Source organism: Eptatretus burgeri, chromosome 14, assembly GCF_056783735.1.
Source record: "Eptatretus burgeri isolate ZD-2024b chromosome 14, Ebu_testis_v1, whole genome shotgun sequence".
Classification (NCBI taxonomy): Eukaryota; Metazoa; Chordata; class Myxini; order Myxiniformes; family Myxinidae; genus Eptatretus; species Eptatretus burgeri.
Genome location: NC_140974.1, coordinates 45,598,351 through 45,615,027, shown reverse-complemented (window position 1 = coordinate 45,615,027; position 16,677 = coordinate 45,598,351). Strand labels below are relative to the sequence as shown.

At 44.2% G+C, this 16,677-nt stretch overlaps 1 long non-coding RNA gene across 3 annotated transcripts in view; it reads left to right on the top strand.

The window, feature by feature from the left end:
• LOC147013079 (uncharacterized) overlaps nucleotides 1-16,088 on the top strand; it is an 83,013-nt gene extending 66,925 nt beyond the window's left edge. For all 3 annotated transcript variants that reach the window (XR_015051187.1, XR_015051185.1, XR_015051184.1), the window contains 3 exons: nucleotides 4,739-4,858; nucleotides 7,307-7,416; nucleotides 14,131-16,088. This is a non-coding gene — a long non-coding RNA (uncharacterized LOC147013079). The remainder of the gene's footprint in view (nucleotides 1-4,738; nucleotides 4,859-7,306; nucleotides 7,417-14,130) is intronic.
• The last annotated feature ends 589 nt before the right edge of the window (nucleotides 16,089-16,677 follow it).

Here is a 16,677-nt window from a genome sequence, read left to right as displayed (position 1 = left end):
ACAAACCATCCAACAAACAATCCAACAAACCATCCAACAAACCATCCAACAAACCATCCAAAAAACTCTCCAACGATCATCCAACAAACAATCTAACAAACCATCCAACAAACAATCGAACAAACCATCCAGCAAACAATCTAACAAACCATCTAACAAACCATCCAACAAACAATCTAACAAACCATCCAACAAACAATCTAACAACCATCCAACAAACCATCCAACAAACCATCCAACAAACCATCTAACAACCATCCAACAAACCATCCAACGATTATCCAACAAACCATCCAACAAACCATCGAACAACCATCCAACAAACCCTCCAACAAACAATCTAACAAACCATCCAACAAACCCTCCAACAAACAATCCAACAAACCATCCAACAAACCCTCCAACGATCATCCAACAGACCATCCAACAAACCATCCAACAAACACATATTCCAACGATCATCCAACAGACCATCCAACAAACCATCCAACAAACACATATTCCAACGATCATCCAACAAACCCTCCAACGATCATCCAACAGACCATCCAACAAACAAACCAACAACCAACCACGGTACCTTCCAGTCTTTTCACCCCTCGCCTCACTGGCCACAGCATACGGGGAAAAAACGTCCAGTCCGCAGTTCCTATTCGGCTTCTCTAAGCGCTCCAATTCTTTCTTGTCGAGTCCACACGTGTGGAGGGGGCGGGCCTCGCCGGTGCCTGGCCGAGGCCCTGCCCAGTAAAGGGCGGACCCATGCAAGTCCCGTCCAATCAGGGCGGACGGTGACGTCTGTTTCACCGAGCCCCTGCCCCGTTCGGGGAGGTCCATAAAATGATGACACCATCCTCAGTGCAAGAGGAGTTCTGTGGAGAGAGTTTCAAGAGTGAGAGTTTGTTGGAGGAGTGCGTTGGTTGGTGTGTCGTGTGGTTTAAGCTGGAGTTCTGCATTTGGCTGGCGTTCGTTGGAGTTTTCCTGGGTCCCGTCCGTGACCCTGATCTCCGCCCTGGGACTCCGACTGCTCCGCTGGGGTTCCTCCACGGGCACGAGTCCCACGCGTGTGACTGTGGGCCGAGCCGCATGGCCATTAGCTGGTGCCGCACCAGGGAGCACTCCCTCCCTTCAACGTGCAGGTACCCAAGCGAACTGCGACCCCCAGCTCGTCTCTCCCTCTCTGGCTGCGGGGGTCTTTTAATAAATCATCTGAGTGTGTGGGCCCGTCTTGTAAGTAAAAACTGTATAAGAGTTCTTGAACATTGTAAATTCACACCAGTATATTCCGTGATAAGTCTTGCTCTGTGTCTTCTTTATTGTAAATTAATTACTGCAGAAATGTTCCCAGTTCATTTCCGTCCTTTCTTTCATTGGTCCAGCATGGTTCGGATCTGTGTTTTAGCCGGGTTTTTATACCCGATAATCCGTTCATCCCAGCCGGCACAGCTTTGGCAGTTTCCGCTCGACTGCATCCGAACCGGAGTTGGTAGTCAGAAGTTGGAACTCTCCCGCAGTCGGTAGAGTGACCCGGTTCGAGCAAGACGTGCCAAGGGCATGGTTCCCCAGTAGTCGAAATCGCGTGGTTAATTAGGTAAATTGATTCTACACAAAAAGACCCTACGCTACGCGGTTGAGATATTGGCGTCCACGGTCGGTTCAGCGATCCGCCGGCTCACTGAGTTATCTGAGAACGACGGCCTACGATTCCGGGGAGTCTGGTGGGAGACGGCGTAACTTTCCCCACCTAGCGGTCATTCTCGCCACCGACCCCCGGCCCTCAACACTATTAACAACCAAAGTTGTCCATGTGTTTTTGGAACACCTTGAACAATAGACTCCTCTAGAGAAGGACTGGAACCTCCCATGCTCGGGGTTTGTAACTTGAGTCTGAAGGATTAACTTGAGTCCGGGGATAAAATGACTTCTAGAAGGGCTAGAGACACGATCTCGGGATCCATATAGGGGTTTTTGAGGACGGCGATTTCAATAGTGTCATTTTCAACACCACCTGAGGTCATCTTCAAGGTCAAAAGGTCGCATTTCATGGTCAAATTACTGAATTTTGGTATTTTTTGCCCGTTTTTGTGTCTAACTCATAAACGGTGAGATGGCTGATTGTAATAAGATGCAAGTGTGTAGAGCTGTCAAACTTTGATATTTATTGTCATATATTGTATTACATAAACATTATATGCATGTCACAACACTATGCCTATTACAACTATGTCGATGTCAATCACTAGTTGGAGAGCTTTCCTTGCCTCCTGAGGCATCCCAAAGCTTTTTCTTTGTCACTTACATTGAAGACATGAGCTTTCAATAGAATGTTAGCTAAAGTAGTACATGCAGCATTACTACTAGCTAAAGGTGCATCTACAGAGGATAACAGCTCAGCAAAATGAAATCGGCAACGCATTTTAGTCTTGTCATACAAATAATAGGCATTATGTACAAAAAAGAGGGTTGACATAGTCGGCACACTCAATCCACCTCTATTCAAATTATCTAGAAACTCAGATGACACCTCGTTACCATCTTCATCATCAATGATCTCCTCCATACTAGTGCTATCGCCATATTTATGAACAAGGTATCCGGCCAAATAAACTACTTTATGCTTAAGGGCATCGTCAGACCCCAAGAGATCCTGAGTGACTTGAGGAGTAATCTCGTCAATGAGTTCACTTCGCTCATCTGGATTTATGGAGCTTGTACAGTTCTTGTCGCAATCAATCACACGAGAACTAGATTCGGGCATAATATCATGCTTCATGAGTGTTTGCAAATTTACAATTTTAGCTGCAGCCATAATGTCAACTACGTTAATGTAGAAGTTTCCACCGCTTCTTTGCCTGGCTTGGCCGAAAAACTTTTCCAAGGCTTCATCTGCATATATTGCAGGAAGAACGTAGTCAAAGTCTTTCTCTGCCAGAAGCAATTTGGCAGCATCCACATTATTACGTGTGGACACAGTGAAGGCTTCAGCAGTTTGCTGAGTTAGCTTGAACTTACGACCACCACCTCCTTGCCATGCGCAGGTAGATATAATTTGGCAGGCCTGCTCCAGCCTAGTGAAACTTGTACAGTCTGCTGTCCAAGGCTTTCTGGATTCGTCGCACAGATGGATAGCTGAGAAACGGTCTTTCACGTTCATCATCTTGAACCACTCACTCATTATCTGGGTGAGGATGATTGTGCCTTCACTGATGCCCAGGGAATCCTTGAACGTCTTTAAAGCAGTGACAGTCTTGTCATTGAGCACTTGGCATACCAATGGTACGCTCTGGCGTTGAAGGGGCTTGGGGAAAACAGCGGTGTGCGTCAGCTTGGTTAAGCGAATAGGAGTAGCCCGGTCGATCTCATAAACCTTCTGAATATCACTCCAGTAAGCTTTGTACTCATTACCATCTACGACAAATGAGAGTGTCTTGCCATCAACAGTAATCCAGTTGTTGCGAACATTTTTGAAGATGTGCACGTAGTCGTACACAAAGAACATCGATTGCTCTTGAATTGACAGAACTTGGCAACTTCCTAGTCCTCCAAGTTTTGAATAAACACTGCAGTTGGTATTGCAATTGTCACATATCAAATAAATCACAGTACCGCCAGCACCAACTACAGCTGATGCAGCTTCGATAAGGAGTTCCTTCAACTGATCGGCAGTTACTTTTTTGCAGGGCAAAATGCGTAGAATATAGCGTGGACCAGCGAAATGGCAGGCAACTTCAACAACCATAGCATGTGAAGCAAGCATTTCGTGTTCACCACCCGCTGCTGCATTTTGAGCATATCCTACAACATGCCCTCCAGAAAATCGCAATGTCTCGACCAGCTTTACCTCGTCAAACATTAAATTGACCAAACGCTGCTGTGGTTTAACCTGGTCGAACAAGGTTTTGAGGTTGGAGTCCTGCTGACGACTAGCAAGCATCTGTTTTACCTTTTTTGTTGATGGTAGAATGATTAAGCCGGATCATCGAATCATTTTGTATCACTGGGTGATATGTTGTGAAGCTGCATTGCGAAAATCATAGTATCAGTATCAAATCGGCGACGATCAAGAGGTTTGAACATAAGATTCAGCTGTGACAGAAGGAAGGTGAAATGAGGAAGCTCGTGTGCCTCAGTCATCCAACAGAGCTGGCTTATTACAAGCTGAAGAATTTCCTTGCTCGTGCATTCATAGATGTTTACCTGGTCAGTTATGGATCTAATCTGGGACCATTTTGAGAGCAGGCTGTTCTTCTGCAAAGGAAAAAGTCGTTTGGGCACCTCAATGCCATCTTTCTCAACTCTATTCAAGAATAGAAATCCAAAAGGTGAGTGAACTTGTTGGAAATGAAAGAACTGCTTGACAGTTTGTCCAGTAGCATCAGTTCTTGATAGGTAAAGGTTTTCCTGGTCTTTTATGACGTTAAAGCCAGGAAAATAGGAGCTGATTTTAGCACAGAAGTGGTTGAAATCTTGGATATTGTCTGCAGCCTCATCAGCTGCCTGCATCTTCTTAGCTCTTGATTCTGACATTGAAGATGATGTTGGGCGTGGGGCTGAGGTCACCTGCTTCAAGCTGATTTCGGTACTCCAGGAAATATTGATGGGGGTTCTTTGGGTCGTTTGCCACCCCAAACTGACACCCAATCACAATTGAAATGTCTCACAAATATATATATCTCCTTTAAGCACCTCAAGTTTTCTTTCTCACTTGGCATTGCCAATATCCATCTCTCCCTCTCCTCAGGATCTTTTGGGAAGGATATGACCTTTACATAAGGCGTCCCATCATAGCTTCCTCTACAACCAAAGCAGCTGCAACGACGTGGCATATTGTCACCAAAGCAGGAAACAACACAAAGATCCGGTGAGATCACCAGCTGGACAGTTTCTCAAAGAGAATCAAACAAAACATACATTAGTTAACGATGATAGAAATCAGCAATTAGGTGCAGTAGGTGCACAATGCCATGTTTTGTAATAGACTTTACAAAAGTTTTCCTCTATGAGTTAGATACAAAAATGGGCAAAAAATACCAAAATTCAGTAATTTGACCTTGAAATATGACCTTTTGACCTTGAAGATGACCTCAGGTAGTGTTGAAAATTATACTATTGAACTCGCCGTCCTCAAAAACCCCTATATGGATCCCGAGATCGTGTCTCTAGCCCTTCGAGAAGTCATTTTAGCCCCGGACTCAAGTTAATCCTTCAGACTCAAGTTACAAACCCCGAGATCGTGACGTTCCAGTCCTTCACTATAGGAGTCTATGCGTTGAACACATCCTCTGAATCATTTGGTGGGTTCGAACATCATTTGGTGGTTCATTTTCCCTTTGGAAACCTTGTCATCATTGGTGAAGGTCACAGCTCTGTACCACTGATTACCAGTACACTGGTGCTCATTTTGCCGACCTTGGAAGGATGACAGGCCGAGTCAACCCCACCTGTTGTTAATTCATTGGCCGGCAGGGGCTCAAACTCAGGACCCTCAGATCTCAAGCCAGCCACCATAACCGCAAAACTAACACCAGGCTTGTTGAGAGTGCAGATCATTTTGGATAGCCTTGGGGGTATGCACACCCTACCGCACTCATGGAGTAATGGGAAGAGCACCTGCTCAGAGTTTGGGGGGGTCGATGGTTCGAATCCAGGCTGAGTCATACAAAAACTTTTAAAAATGGTTGGTGCTGCTTCCTTGCTTGATGCTTAGCATTCAAAGGATAGAATACGGCCAAACAACCCTGGGAAGGCAATGGCAAACCAACTAGTACAACCCTTGCCAAGAAACTGCTTCGGCAGCACCAATGATCTGTAAAGAGTATGGCACATCGACATCAAAAAGTGGTCCGGTCTTTTTGGACGTTCCAATGAATACCAGGTAGTTAGTAGTTACACAGATTGCTGTCTTGGTGCGGTTTATGTCTGCGCAACAGCAGCCGCTGCACTCTCAACGAATCGACCAGGTGGTTCGCATGTTTCCTGGGAACGGAATTATTTGGATAGGAAAGGCACACCAGCCAACACTTAAACACATTCACACTGCGGCAATAAATGAGCCGTCATCCCCATTTAGCAAGATTTATCGAAGCGCAAACTGTGCCAATTATCGTTCACCTTTACCTGGTCGAGTTGAGCTGACTCAGCATAATTGCCGAGTGAGAATAAAGCCTCGGAGTTGAACGAGAGACTGGAAAGATAGTAAATTAATTATGAGAGAGCTTTCGCGAATGATAATTGGGCAATATGTTCGCTAAACAATACAACAGGGAGCCAGGGGCACCAGGCTAACGACTCGTAAGGGTTGCTGCAGGTAAGATAGGTGCAGTTTTCTGATCCTACATTTGCTCCCCTGCGGAGTCGAGTCCAACAAAACTGTCGCCATGGTAACAGCGACAGAAGGGATGCTGCATTATGACGCACACATAATTTTGACGGGGACATAAAGTGGGCTGTCCTGTCTGTATTTAGGCTGTGGACGTTTAAGACTTCATGGTGCGCTGGCTGGATATCCTTGCAGCTGTCACCTGGGTTAGAATCCTGACCAAGCTATCAACCATCACCCTGGTGTTTCTCATGCGGGACTCATCCATCAGATGGGCTCTCAGCCAGAGGACCCGTCTTCCAGCACCCTGAACAAATTAAAAACATCCTAACCCTTCAGTAAAACGTTACCTAACAATCACCTGACCAGATCCCATGGGGCCATAATGTTTATGTTCACTCGTGCACGAATGATATTCATGGGATGCACACCAAAAGGACTTGTTTTTTTTTTGTTTTTTTTTAACTTCAACAAAATTTCGTACACTCGCAGGTGTGAGTTTCAAATTGAGACCACGTTGAGGGTTAGGTTTGTATATCACCTGGTTTCCAAGACGTGGGTCAAATCCCGAGACAGAGCTTTGTGTCGCATCGAGGAGGCTTCACCCAATCACCCTTAACGTCCTTATTGCACTCAAGAGAGCTGATGGAGAAATAAATTCAAAGCTCCTTTCACGCTCTGCCCAAGGGTACCATTTCTGATGTGATCAAATTTTTTTTATTTAAAGTTTTTTTTTCAAGACCACAGTTGAACTTTGATCTGGCCTGTGACCCGAGAGCATCCTCGGAATTAATAGAGTATACCTTCAACATCATGTCTACCCAGAATCGGGATGGGTTCACATCATGTACAAGATGGAGGCGGTGATAAAATACCAATGGGGACAAAATATTTAATATTATTTTTCCACATCCAGTGACCTCAAAGTGCTGTAAGTGCTGTGAGTAATTGTTGAAATGTGCAACTTATTTACCGTAACCCAAACCACAGCCATGAATGGTTCTGTGCTGCGAAGCTTTGCCCTTCACCATGAAATGACCTTCGGTTGGCAGAGCATGTTCAGGGGTGCAGAGTGTGATCGGCTGGTGCCCCTTATCACGGTAAGTTTACATAGCGCATCATAATAACTTAATATCCTGCACACACTTTACGAATAAACTCAATTGAAACAACAGGGTGAAACATAAATCCCAGGACATGGATTTTGCTGCTTATACAAGGTGTGTTTATACACAATCCATTAAACCAAGATGGCAAACAGAAGTCCATGTGCAGTGGAAGAGAGGCCGCTAGCAGCGATGTCGCACCACGAGAGGAGAAACACAAACAACACGATGAAACAGATGCAAAAAGACTTGGAGGAGAAATTTGTAGAAAGCCAACACCGTCAAAAGCAAATCTTCATCTTTGGGAAAAACAGGGATTCTAGACTGGAAGTGTACTCAACCCCAGGCAAAAATGCTACAGTTAGAACTACAGTATATGAGAGTAATACTCTCACATACTATAGTTCGTAACAGGTCCTACTACAGTAGTCCGTAGAGAATTACTGCAGGAAAGGAATGCTATTTTTTCATGGGCACAGCAAGAGCAGCGGACGACTAAAAATTCATGATTTGGGAATTCAAAAACATTCAAACATCCGTTCTTAGATCTCCGAAAAAAAAAAAAATCAAATGCACTTGATGTCGAAGGACGTATTATAAGTGTTGTACTACTGTTCCCATCGTGTACAGCCTTTTTGGCTGCTGATTGCATCATTGGTTAGGGATACAGTTATACCACTGATGCAGTGCCCCAATCACAGGTACACCGGTGCTCATTTCACCAACCTCAGAAGGATGACAGGCTGAGTCAACCCCCTGGGGTTAATTCAGCAGCCAACATGGTTTGAACTCAGAACCCTCGGATCCCAAGTCACCACCCTAACTGCCAAGCCAACACCAGGCTTATACTACTGTGATAATTTATTATTACCTCCAGCACCACAGGTGGACGTTTTGTTTTCACCCCTTTCTGTTTGTTTGTAACTTGCAAAATCGAAGAATTTTCAAGTACTGTATATTCGACAATGGATTTTGTTATTCTGTCTGTCTGTTGGGTGGTCGCTAGACTACCCTTATTCTCAGGTTTTCCATCTGTCTGTATGTCTGTTTGCTGGTCGCTAGAGTACCCTTATTTTCACTTTTTCCGTCTGTCTGTATGTTTGTATGTTTGTTTGTTTGTTTGTAATGGATAGCTCTGGAGGCCAGAGGAGTCAACCGATTTTGATGAAACTTGACAGGTAGGTTTATACCAGGATTTAGTTGTATGCTTTTGAGCACCGTTACTAAGGACACCACCGTTGCCTAGCAATGGGACTTTGAAATTTTATTTATTTATTATTTTTTCGAAAATCAAACATCGGCTTCCAGGCTTTTATGCGTACTATAATCAACCTCTTTCTCAAAAAATTTCAGCCCGATCAGTCAAAAACTGTGTGACTAGTATGCAATTATGTAGCGACCACCCAGGTAGCCTACCCGCTTGTCTGTTTGTTTGTATGTAATGGACAGCTCTGGAGGCCAGAGGAGTCAACCGATTTTGATGAAACTTGACTGGTAGGTTCATACCAGGATCTCGTTGTATGTTTTTGAGCACCGTTGCTATGGACGCCACCGTTGCCTAGTAACGGGACTTTGAAATTTTTGAAAAAAATCCGAAAAATATCTTTTTTTCGAAAATCCAAAATCGGCTTCCGCGCTTTTATGCGCACTATAATCAACCTCTTTGTCAAAAAATTTCAGCCTGATCCGTCAAAAACTGTATGACTAGTATGCAATTATATTACTATATGCTTTTATCCCAACGTTCGCATTGGGATTCCCTAACGTAGGGTTAGGGAATCGAACGCAAATGATGAATGGACAGTTGTTCATCATGTTCCTATATGGAACAACGAACGGCAAAAATGCCATCTGATGTGTTCTCTTATCGACATATTTCAAAGCCGCCTTAGTCGAGTGACCACCCATGTCGCCTACCGGCTTGTCTGTCTGTCTGTCTGTCTGTCTGTCTGTCTGTCTGTCTGTCTGTCAATTGCCTACAGGTCACAATTTAAACCGATCTTCATGAAACTTCACCACGGGTTCGAGTTTGTCATGAGGACGAAGCCCATTGTTTTTGAAGTCAAAAGGTCAACTTAGGCCAAAGGTTAACAACTTGGGTGAGATTTCTAAAATCCTCAATTTTCATCCGATTGAATTGAAATTTAAAGAGGAGTTGCATATTTGGTCATTGAATTCAAACACTAATTATTTTTGAGGTCAAATTTGTTTTATGGATTTTGCAAGTCTCGTGCTCTGCATGACGTCTTCTTGTTTGTTACTTACGAAATCTTTAGATTTTGATGACTTCCGTCATCTGTTTCTGTGTTTGTTTGTATGTTTGTGTGTTTGTTTGAAGGCACGATAACTCGAGAACGGAAGCTCCCAATGTCAAATTACACCACGTGATTCAGGAGGGTGATGGCTAGTGCTGATTAGATTTTGGTCAAAATCGGTCAAAGGTCAAGGTCACAGTGAGGTCAAACATTCGATTTTTGATGGTTTGGAACAGAATCATCGTAGAAACTTCTGCTTTGCGTCGCTACCTTCTCGAGAGACAGCTTTTATTAGACAAGGTCAGAGGTCAAGTTGACGATTTCGTAAGTACCAGTCTATGACTGCTTGTTTGTTTGTTTGTGATTCTTCACCATTGAGAGATAGGGCTAAAACGATTTATATCATGATGTCTCAATAAGTTGTGGATGGATTCGGCCGAAACTTGGTAGACAGGTTTGGTATGTGAGAAGGAAGAATTATTTCCATTTTGGTGAAGATCAGAATTCAGATATGGAGAATTTTTCAAAAGTGATTCTTCACCATTGAGAGATGGGGCCAAAAATGATGAAGAGCACAATATTTCAAAACTTTATCGAATTTATATGTGAGGAATCTGTGAATGGGTAGAGCATCACCTGTGGTCAAATGAGTCTCATCCTGCTTTCAGAGGAATTTGTGCATAGTGTTCGTCCAACCCTATCCCTCAGTGTGGTGCAGTTAGAATGGAGGGTGGTGGGCTCTTGACAAAGGAGTCCGAAGGTTACTTTCAGTACCTCTACCAGGCTGACCCACCAGCTGTTGAGTTGGATGCCAGGTGTGTAACTATCCCTTTCTCACTCTGCAATCAACTGTGAACCGCCTTTGTTTGTGGAAACACAGGCTGCAGTGAACCATTTGAAAGGGGGTGTAGCTCCTGGGATCTGTGGTATCCATGCTGAACTTCTCAAGGCTTGTGGAAATGCTGTACTCATGTCATTGCAAGCAGATCTGTGCTCTGTTTGAAGCACCAGCATCATCCCAACTGACTGGAAGAGGGGCCTTTTGGTCCCTTTCTGGAAAGGGAAGCAAAATCACCAGGAATGCAACAATTACCGAGGGGTGACGCTGCTCTCAGTGCTGGGCAGGGTCTTTGCTCGGATAATTCTTGATAGGGTTCGCCACCATCTGCTTGAACACCAGTGCCCAGAGCTGTCAGGCTTTACACCAAAGAGGTCAACGATTGACTGTTTCCTTGCTCTTCAAGTCCTCACCGAATGCACACGAGAGTTTCTGCATGGGCTGCTCGCAGCCAATGTTGATCTCCACAAAGCATTGATTCAGTGAATATGGATGCCTTCTGGAGGATTCTTGGTCTTCGTGGGTTGCCACTTAAACTGACCAATCTGATGTCTGAATTATACTCTGGCACCACGTGTGCTGTGAAGTGTGGTGGTTCCATCTCTGATTTATTTCCACTTGTTCTTGGAATTCGGCAGGGGTGTGTACTGGCCCCCTCACTTTTCAGCACTTGTAGGGACTGGATGCTGGGGAGGATATCGGAGAGATCACCGTTTTTTTTAAAATGTGTAGACTGGCTGCTTGACGGACGTGTAGAGGGAGTGAATTCTTGAGAGTTGGAGCAGCTACTTCAAATGCTCTGTCGCCATAGTAACGAGTTGAGATCTTTGTGCACATGTATCGTCGATACCGCATGTATCGCCACCACCGCACGGATCCATCGCCCTGCTCATTTTTGTGCTGCAATCGAACTGACAGTGATGGTTTACCTTCCGAGGATGTTCCACCTCCTGCTGGCCGAGTTCACAAATGGTCATACAAGGCTCGAATCATCGGGTAAAATAACCTGTACCCAAAAGGGCATGAAAAAACTGCCAAGTTGTTTTATGTGATCCCTTATATAAGGAACCTCAATGCAGAAGGAGGCCATTAGGCCCATTAGGTATCATCAACTTATGGTTGTTTGGTCATGCTCTATCTTCTTCAATGGTGAACATCAAGCAAGGAAGCAGCACATAACATTTTTGAAGTTTATAAAATGACTCAGGTGAGGGTTGAACCACTGACTTTCCAGACTCAGAGCAGACATTTTAACCATTACGCCACCAAGCATCGAGGGTCAACCTTCCTTGAATCACCTTGAAGTACCACATGCTAATCTTCTGAATCCTCTTGTCAGGTAGAAGATGGTGCATGGTAGGGTTAAGAAGGATACTTGTACCCCATTATAAACCCATGTGCTTTGATAGCTCTTTCCTGAAGGATAGCACTGGTTTTGCAGTCACTGCATTATCTGATAACGTATTGCAGTCATCCACTACTCCATGACTAAAGAAGTATCTCCTGACATCTAAACATGCCTGCTGTTTTTTTTTTCTTGTTGTTTCAATGAGTGACCTCTTGTTCCCACATATTCTATTCTTTCGAAGAAAGTTCCTTCTTTTACATTGAAGAAAGATGCTGTAAGTTTGGAGATCACCACGTCTCCTTCGACAATGTCATGTTGTCAGGTGGAGCCTCTTCAGTCTGCTTTCATATGGTTGTTCTCTGATGCTTGTGATGGGTTTGGTGGCCCTGGCTTGAACTTTTTCAAGTACCTGTTTGTTCCTTCTCCAGGTGGGTGCTCCAAATCCTTGCATACAGTAGTCCTGATGGACCAAGGATTTGTACACCCGCAACACAACTTTTCTAGTTTTGCATGAGAAGTTTATTTTATTTCAATCAAACCAAGGACCCCGTTGACCTTCTTGGCTGCTGATGTACATTGCGAAGAGGTTTTAAGTGACTGGTGAACTAGCACTCCTCGATGTTTTTCTTCTTTCAACTCTTTTATCCGGCGGTTTCCCATCTCGTAATTACAGTGCGGATTGTGTCATCCAATGTGCATTACACTACATTTACTTGTATTAAATTTAATTCCCCAATTTTTGAACCAGGCCTCAGATTACGAATTCTCATTTGACTGGACACATCATGTGATATTTTGGTGTCATCAGCAAATTTGCTGACCACAGTCTCGTGATGTACGTTGTCATCTCAGTCATTCATACACATCAGAAAGCACAGCGGCCCTAAGACAGAGCCCTGAACAATAGAGCTTGATCTGTCCAATTTAAATTGACACCTTGTGTTAACACTCTTTGCTTATGGCCAGATAGCCATGGCTTAATGCAATTCAGGGGCGTGCCATGGATCCCATGTGCTTTAATTTTGGTGAGAAGATGTTTGTGCAGCACGGTATCGAAGGTCTTAGCCATGTCCACATACACTACATCCACAGGGGTGATTTCATCTACATGGTTGGTTAAGTTACCTCGATGTTCAAACAAATTGTTGCACGTGACTTTCTTTTTCTGAACCCGTGCTGCGCCGTCTCTCCAATCAATTTATGCTTTTTAAGGTCCTCTGTTACTTGGCTGACAGGATGGCCAAGAGTTACACATACTTGGCTCTAAGCTGTCTGACCTGGGTTTAAATCCCAACCCAGCTATATAAACTGCCATCCTGGTGTTTCACAGGCAGTGTGATTCATTGATGTGTGTGCCGTTGCTCGGATGGACGCTAAACTGGGCGTCCCATCTACCGGTATTAGTTGGTGGACATTAAAGATCCCATGGTGTCCTTTGTGAAGAGTAGGTGAGCTATCTATCGCTGGAACCATGACCAAATTCCAAATTCTTGCCAAACCATAGTTGAACGTCAGTTCTGGCCAGTCTGTTTGTGAAAGACTTGGGCCAAGCTCCCCTGGCTAACCCCACAAGAACGTGGGAATAATTGTGGTTGTTAAAGAATAATAATAATAATAATAACAATAATAATAATAATGATAAGGTGCTCTGTAATTTGGTCTCATGTGATGCTTTCCAAGACTTTACAGCCAACTGATGTCAAATTGATTGGTCGACAATTCTCTGGTTTTGATCTCGATCTCTTTTTTGAAGATAAGGATGAAATGGGCTCATCTCCAGGCCTCAGGTACAGATCCCTCTTTCAATGATTTCTGATAAAAAGCAATCAGCAGTCTGCATAGTTTTTCCACTAACTCCTTCAGGATTTTGGGGGTGTATCATCTGGACCTGCTGCCTTATCAGGGTCCAGCTTTGACAGTTTTTTTCTTCACAATGTTTATCAATTACAGTGCCATTCAGGTTCATTTTCAAGTCTACTGTAAAAGGTCCTCGGCTGCGGTACTTCATTGTTCTCCTTGGTAAATACCGATGCAAATAAGTTGTTCAGGTCTTCAGGTGTCTGTTGACCAGGGGGGATAACCTCATCATTGCTGTTCTTGAATGGAACGACTGCATTTTTCACACTGATTTGAGCGCAAATACGAGTAAAAGCTTGTTGGGTCTTCTTTGATGCTCCCTGCTGTTCCACTTTCCCTGTGCCATCTCCATGCCTTGCCTCCCCATACCATCTCCGTGCCTTGCCTCTCCACCTGCTCCCTGACCCAAGTGTCTGCAGGATGCATGTGGTCCACCAGCAACCCCTACTGGTGAAACTGCCGAAATGCAGAACCATTCCTCACCTCCAATCAATTGTTCCTCGTTTTTCCCACCTGTGGAACCACCTTCCACACTCTCTTCAATCTCATTCTTCCTTCCAGGTCTTCAAGACAGCTGTTCACCACCATATCAAGTTGTTTGTCCATGATATTTTCGACACCTGTTAAACCAATCCTCACCCCTCCAAAATGTTGCTTCAGTATCCATCTTGTCCACACTTGCGTTACTCGCATCCCTTGTTTGTCCGTGTCCATCGATTTTCCCCCTCCACCCTGCTGATGGCATTTCCCCCCATCTCCTGCTGGTCTTTCTGTTCTGTGTTCTAGCTCTTCCACGAGCCTTGACCAAAAAACACAACAACTAGAAAGCATCTGAAAATGTAAAGCCCATCCGCTTTGTATTTGGACATATTGTTCTGTATGCAAAACAGTACCTTTTGACTTTTTGACCAAACTCTTAATTTGTCTTCTCATTATTCTCATCATAAAGCTTTGTTGAAAATTTGATGATGAAAACTCAATTGGTAAAAAAGTTACGGCCTGGACACACACACACGATTGCAAAACCCCATCTCCTGTTGTGCGTGGGATGGGCTAATAATAAAAAAAAATAGAATATCAGTACTATCATATCTCTTACAAGGATAAGAATTTGTTCCAGAAGAGTGAGCACAATATGAAAATAGGGCAATAAAGGGGTCATTATAACCTCATGCCGATGGAGAAAGGCTTCTGAAAGCATATTGTTATGGATTTGGGGTTCGAGTTTCACCATGAGAGGAAGCGCTCGAGTTCCTCCAAAACATCCGGTCCTAAGGCCACTGAGCATGGACAACTCTGCACTCCGGCAGGTTGTTAAGCAGCCATGAAGGCCGATTGGTACTGCCAATCTTCGCAGGGTGTCACAACTTCGCTTGTTACCGTTTCCGGTGGATTGACTGCACCAAGTGAGTTTCGTGCCCTCGATGTGTACTTGCGTTAATTTATCTGATCAAGTGCAGCTGAGCTTAGCTGTCAAGTACGTACTGGCTAACAAGAGCCAATCAGTGGGGTGAAACTTCCCAGCTACACTATGTGTGGACGACGCTTGACCAATGGAGCAAAAGACACGATGAACTGGGTACGTTAACAATAATAGTAACTTATTTATAGCAAGGGCCAGGAAAGGCATGTGGAACAAGAAGCAAAGGTTTTAATACACAGCACCATAAGTACAGCAGGGGAAAGCAAGGATTGGTGAAGTGCAGCAAAAGAAAAACAGTTATGTACAAACAAAGGAGACACAGTGCAGAGTTACTCCGATCCTAACGTTATACAATCTCAATTATGCGAACAAAACAGGCACCATCAGAATCATCTTGCCATCAGAATCATCTCAAAGAAATTTAGAACAGCAAAGAAAGATAAGAAAAGAATGTGGTGTTTGCAACCTCCTTGTTACCTGCAGCTTCCAAGTCACTGAGGAGGGGGAAAGGTGAGGAAAACTGACGGTGGCTTTTGTGTATGGAGTAACTGAGACACGCAGTGTGTACTGTACTGTACCTATCTCCACGTTAACCTTGTGCTTTGTGGAATTGCAATAAATTCTTCTGTTTTCGGTTATTATTACCCTTCATGATTTTTCATGATTTTAGCCGAATGAAAACAACTTGGCAAGTATTTGAACGCCATTGCTTTTTCTGACACTGTTCATAATTTGCCTTGGTAACTGATGTGTTTGCATAGTCACATGATACACCAGCGGATCACAGGTCATGTTACCTGGCCACCGGGGATTGAGAATCTGCCATGTTGGGTGCAATACATGAGACGTGCTAACCCTGGTCCCTTGTGTTCGTGTGGTCTCTCCGTGGGGATACAACATTTTGGCAACGAGGTTGGCGGGATTAACATTCCCACCCCCACCAACCCTTTTGTCAACGCCAGGAGAACCGCCGGTCCTGTGGAAGCCATGGTACAATGGCTTTCAGATGTACTGTAACTTGTTGCAAATGGCCTCAACGATGAGAGAGTGACGACCACTCGAAAAGCTATTCTCATCCATTGCTTGGGACAAGAGGGCCAACGGATATTTGCAACGCTGGATCCTACCGATAACTATGATGCTGCTGTTATCATGTTGGAGATGTATTTTGGACCAAAACAAAACATGATGATAGAAAGGTACAGATTCCGTCAACGTGGGCAGAGATCAGGGGAAACAACTCATGAGTACATCACGGCATTACGTGAACTCGTAGCTCGGTGTAACTTTGGAGCTCTCAAGAACGAATTCATTCGAGATCAGTTAATGGAGAAAGCATCGATTCCTCGAGTACGTGAGCATCTTTTGAAGGAACCAGATACACTGACATTCGAGAGAGCTTGTACATTAGCCACTCAGATGGAGCAAGTTATTAATAAGTGTAAATCTATGCAGACACCTGAAAACACAGGTGCTCAGACAAGTCCACAGTACACTGCAGAAATTGTCCAGACTGTCAGAAATAAAGGACAGG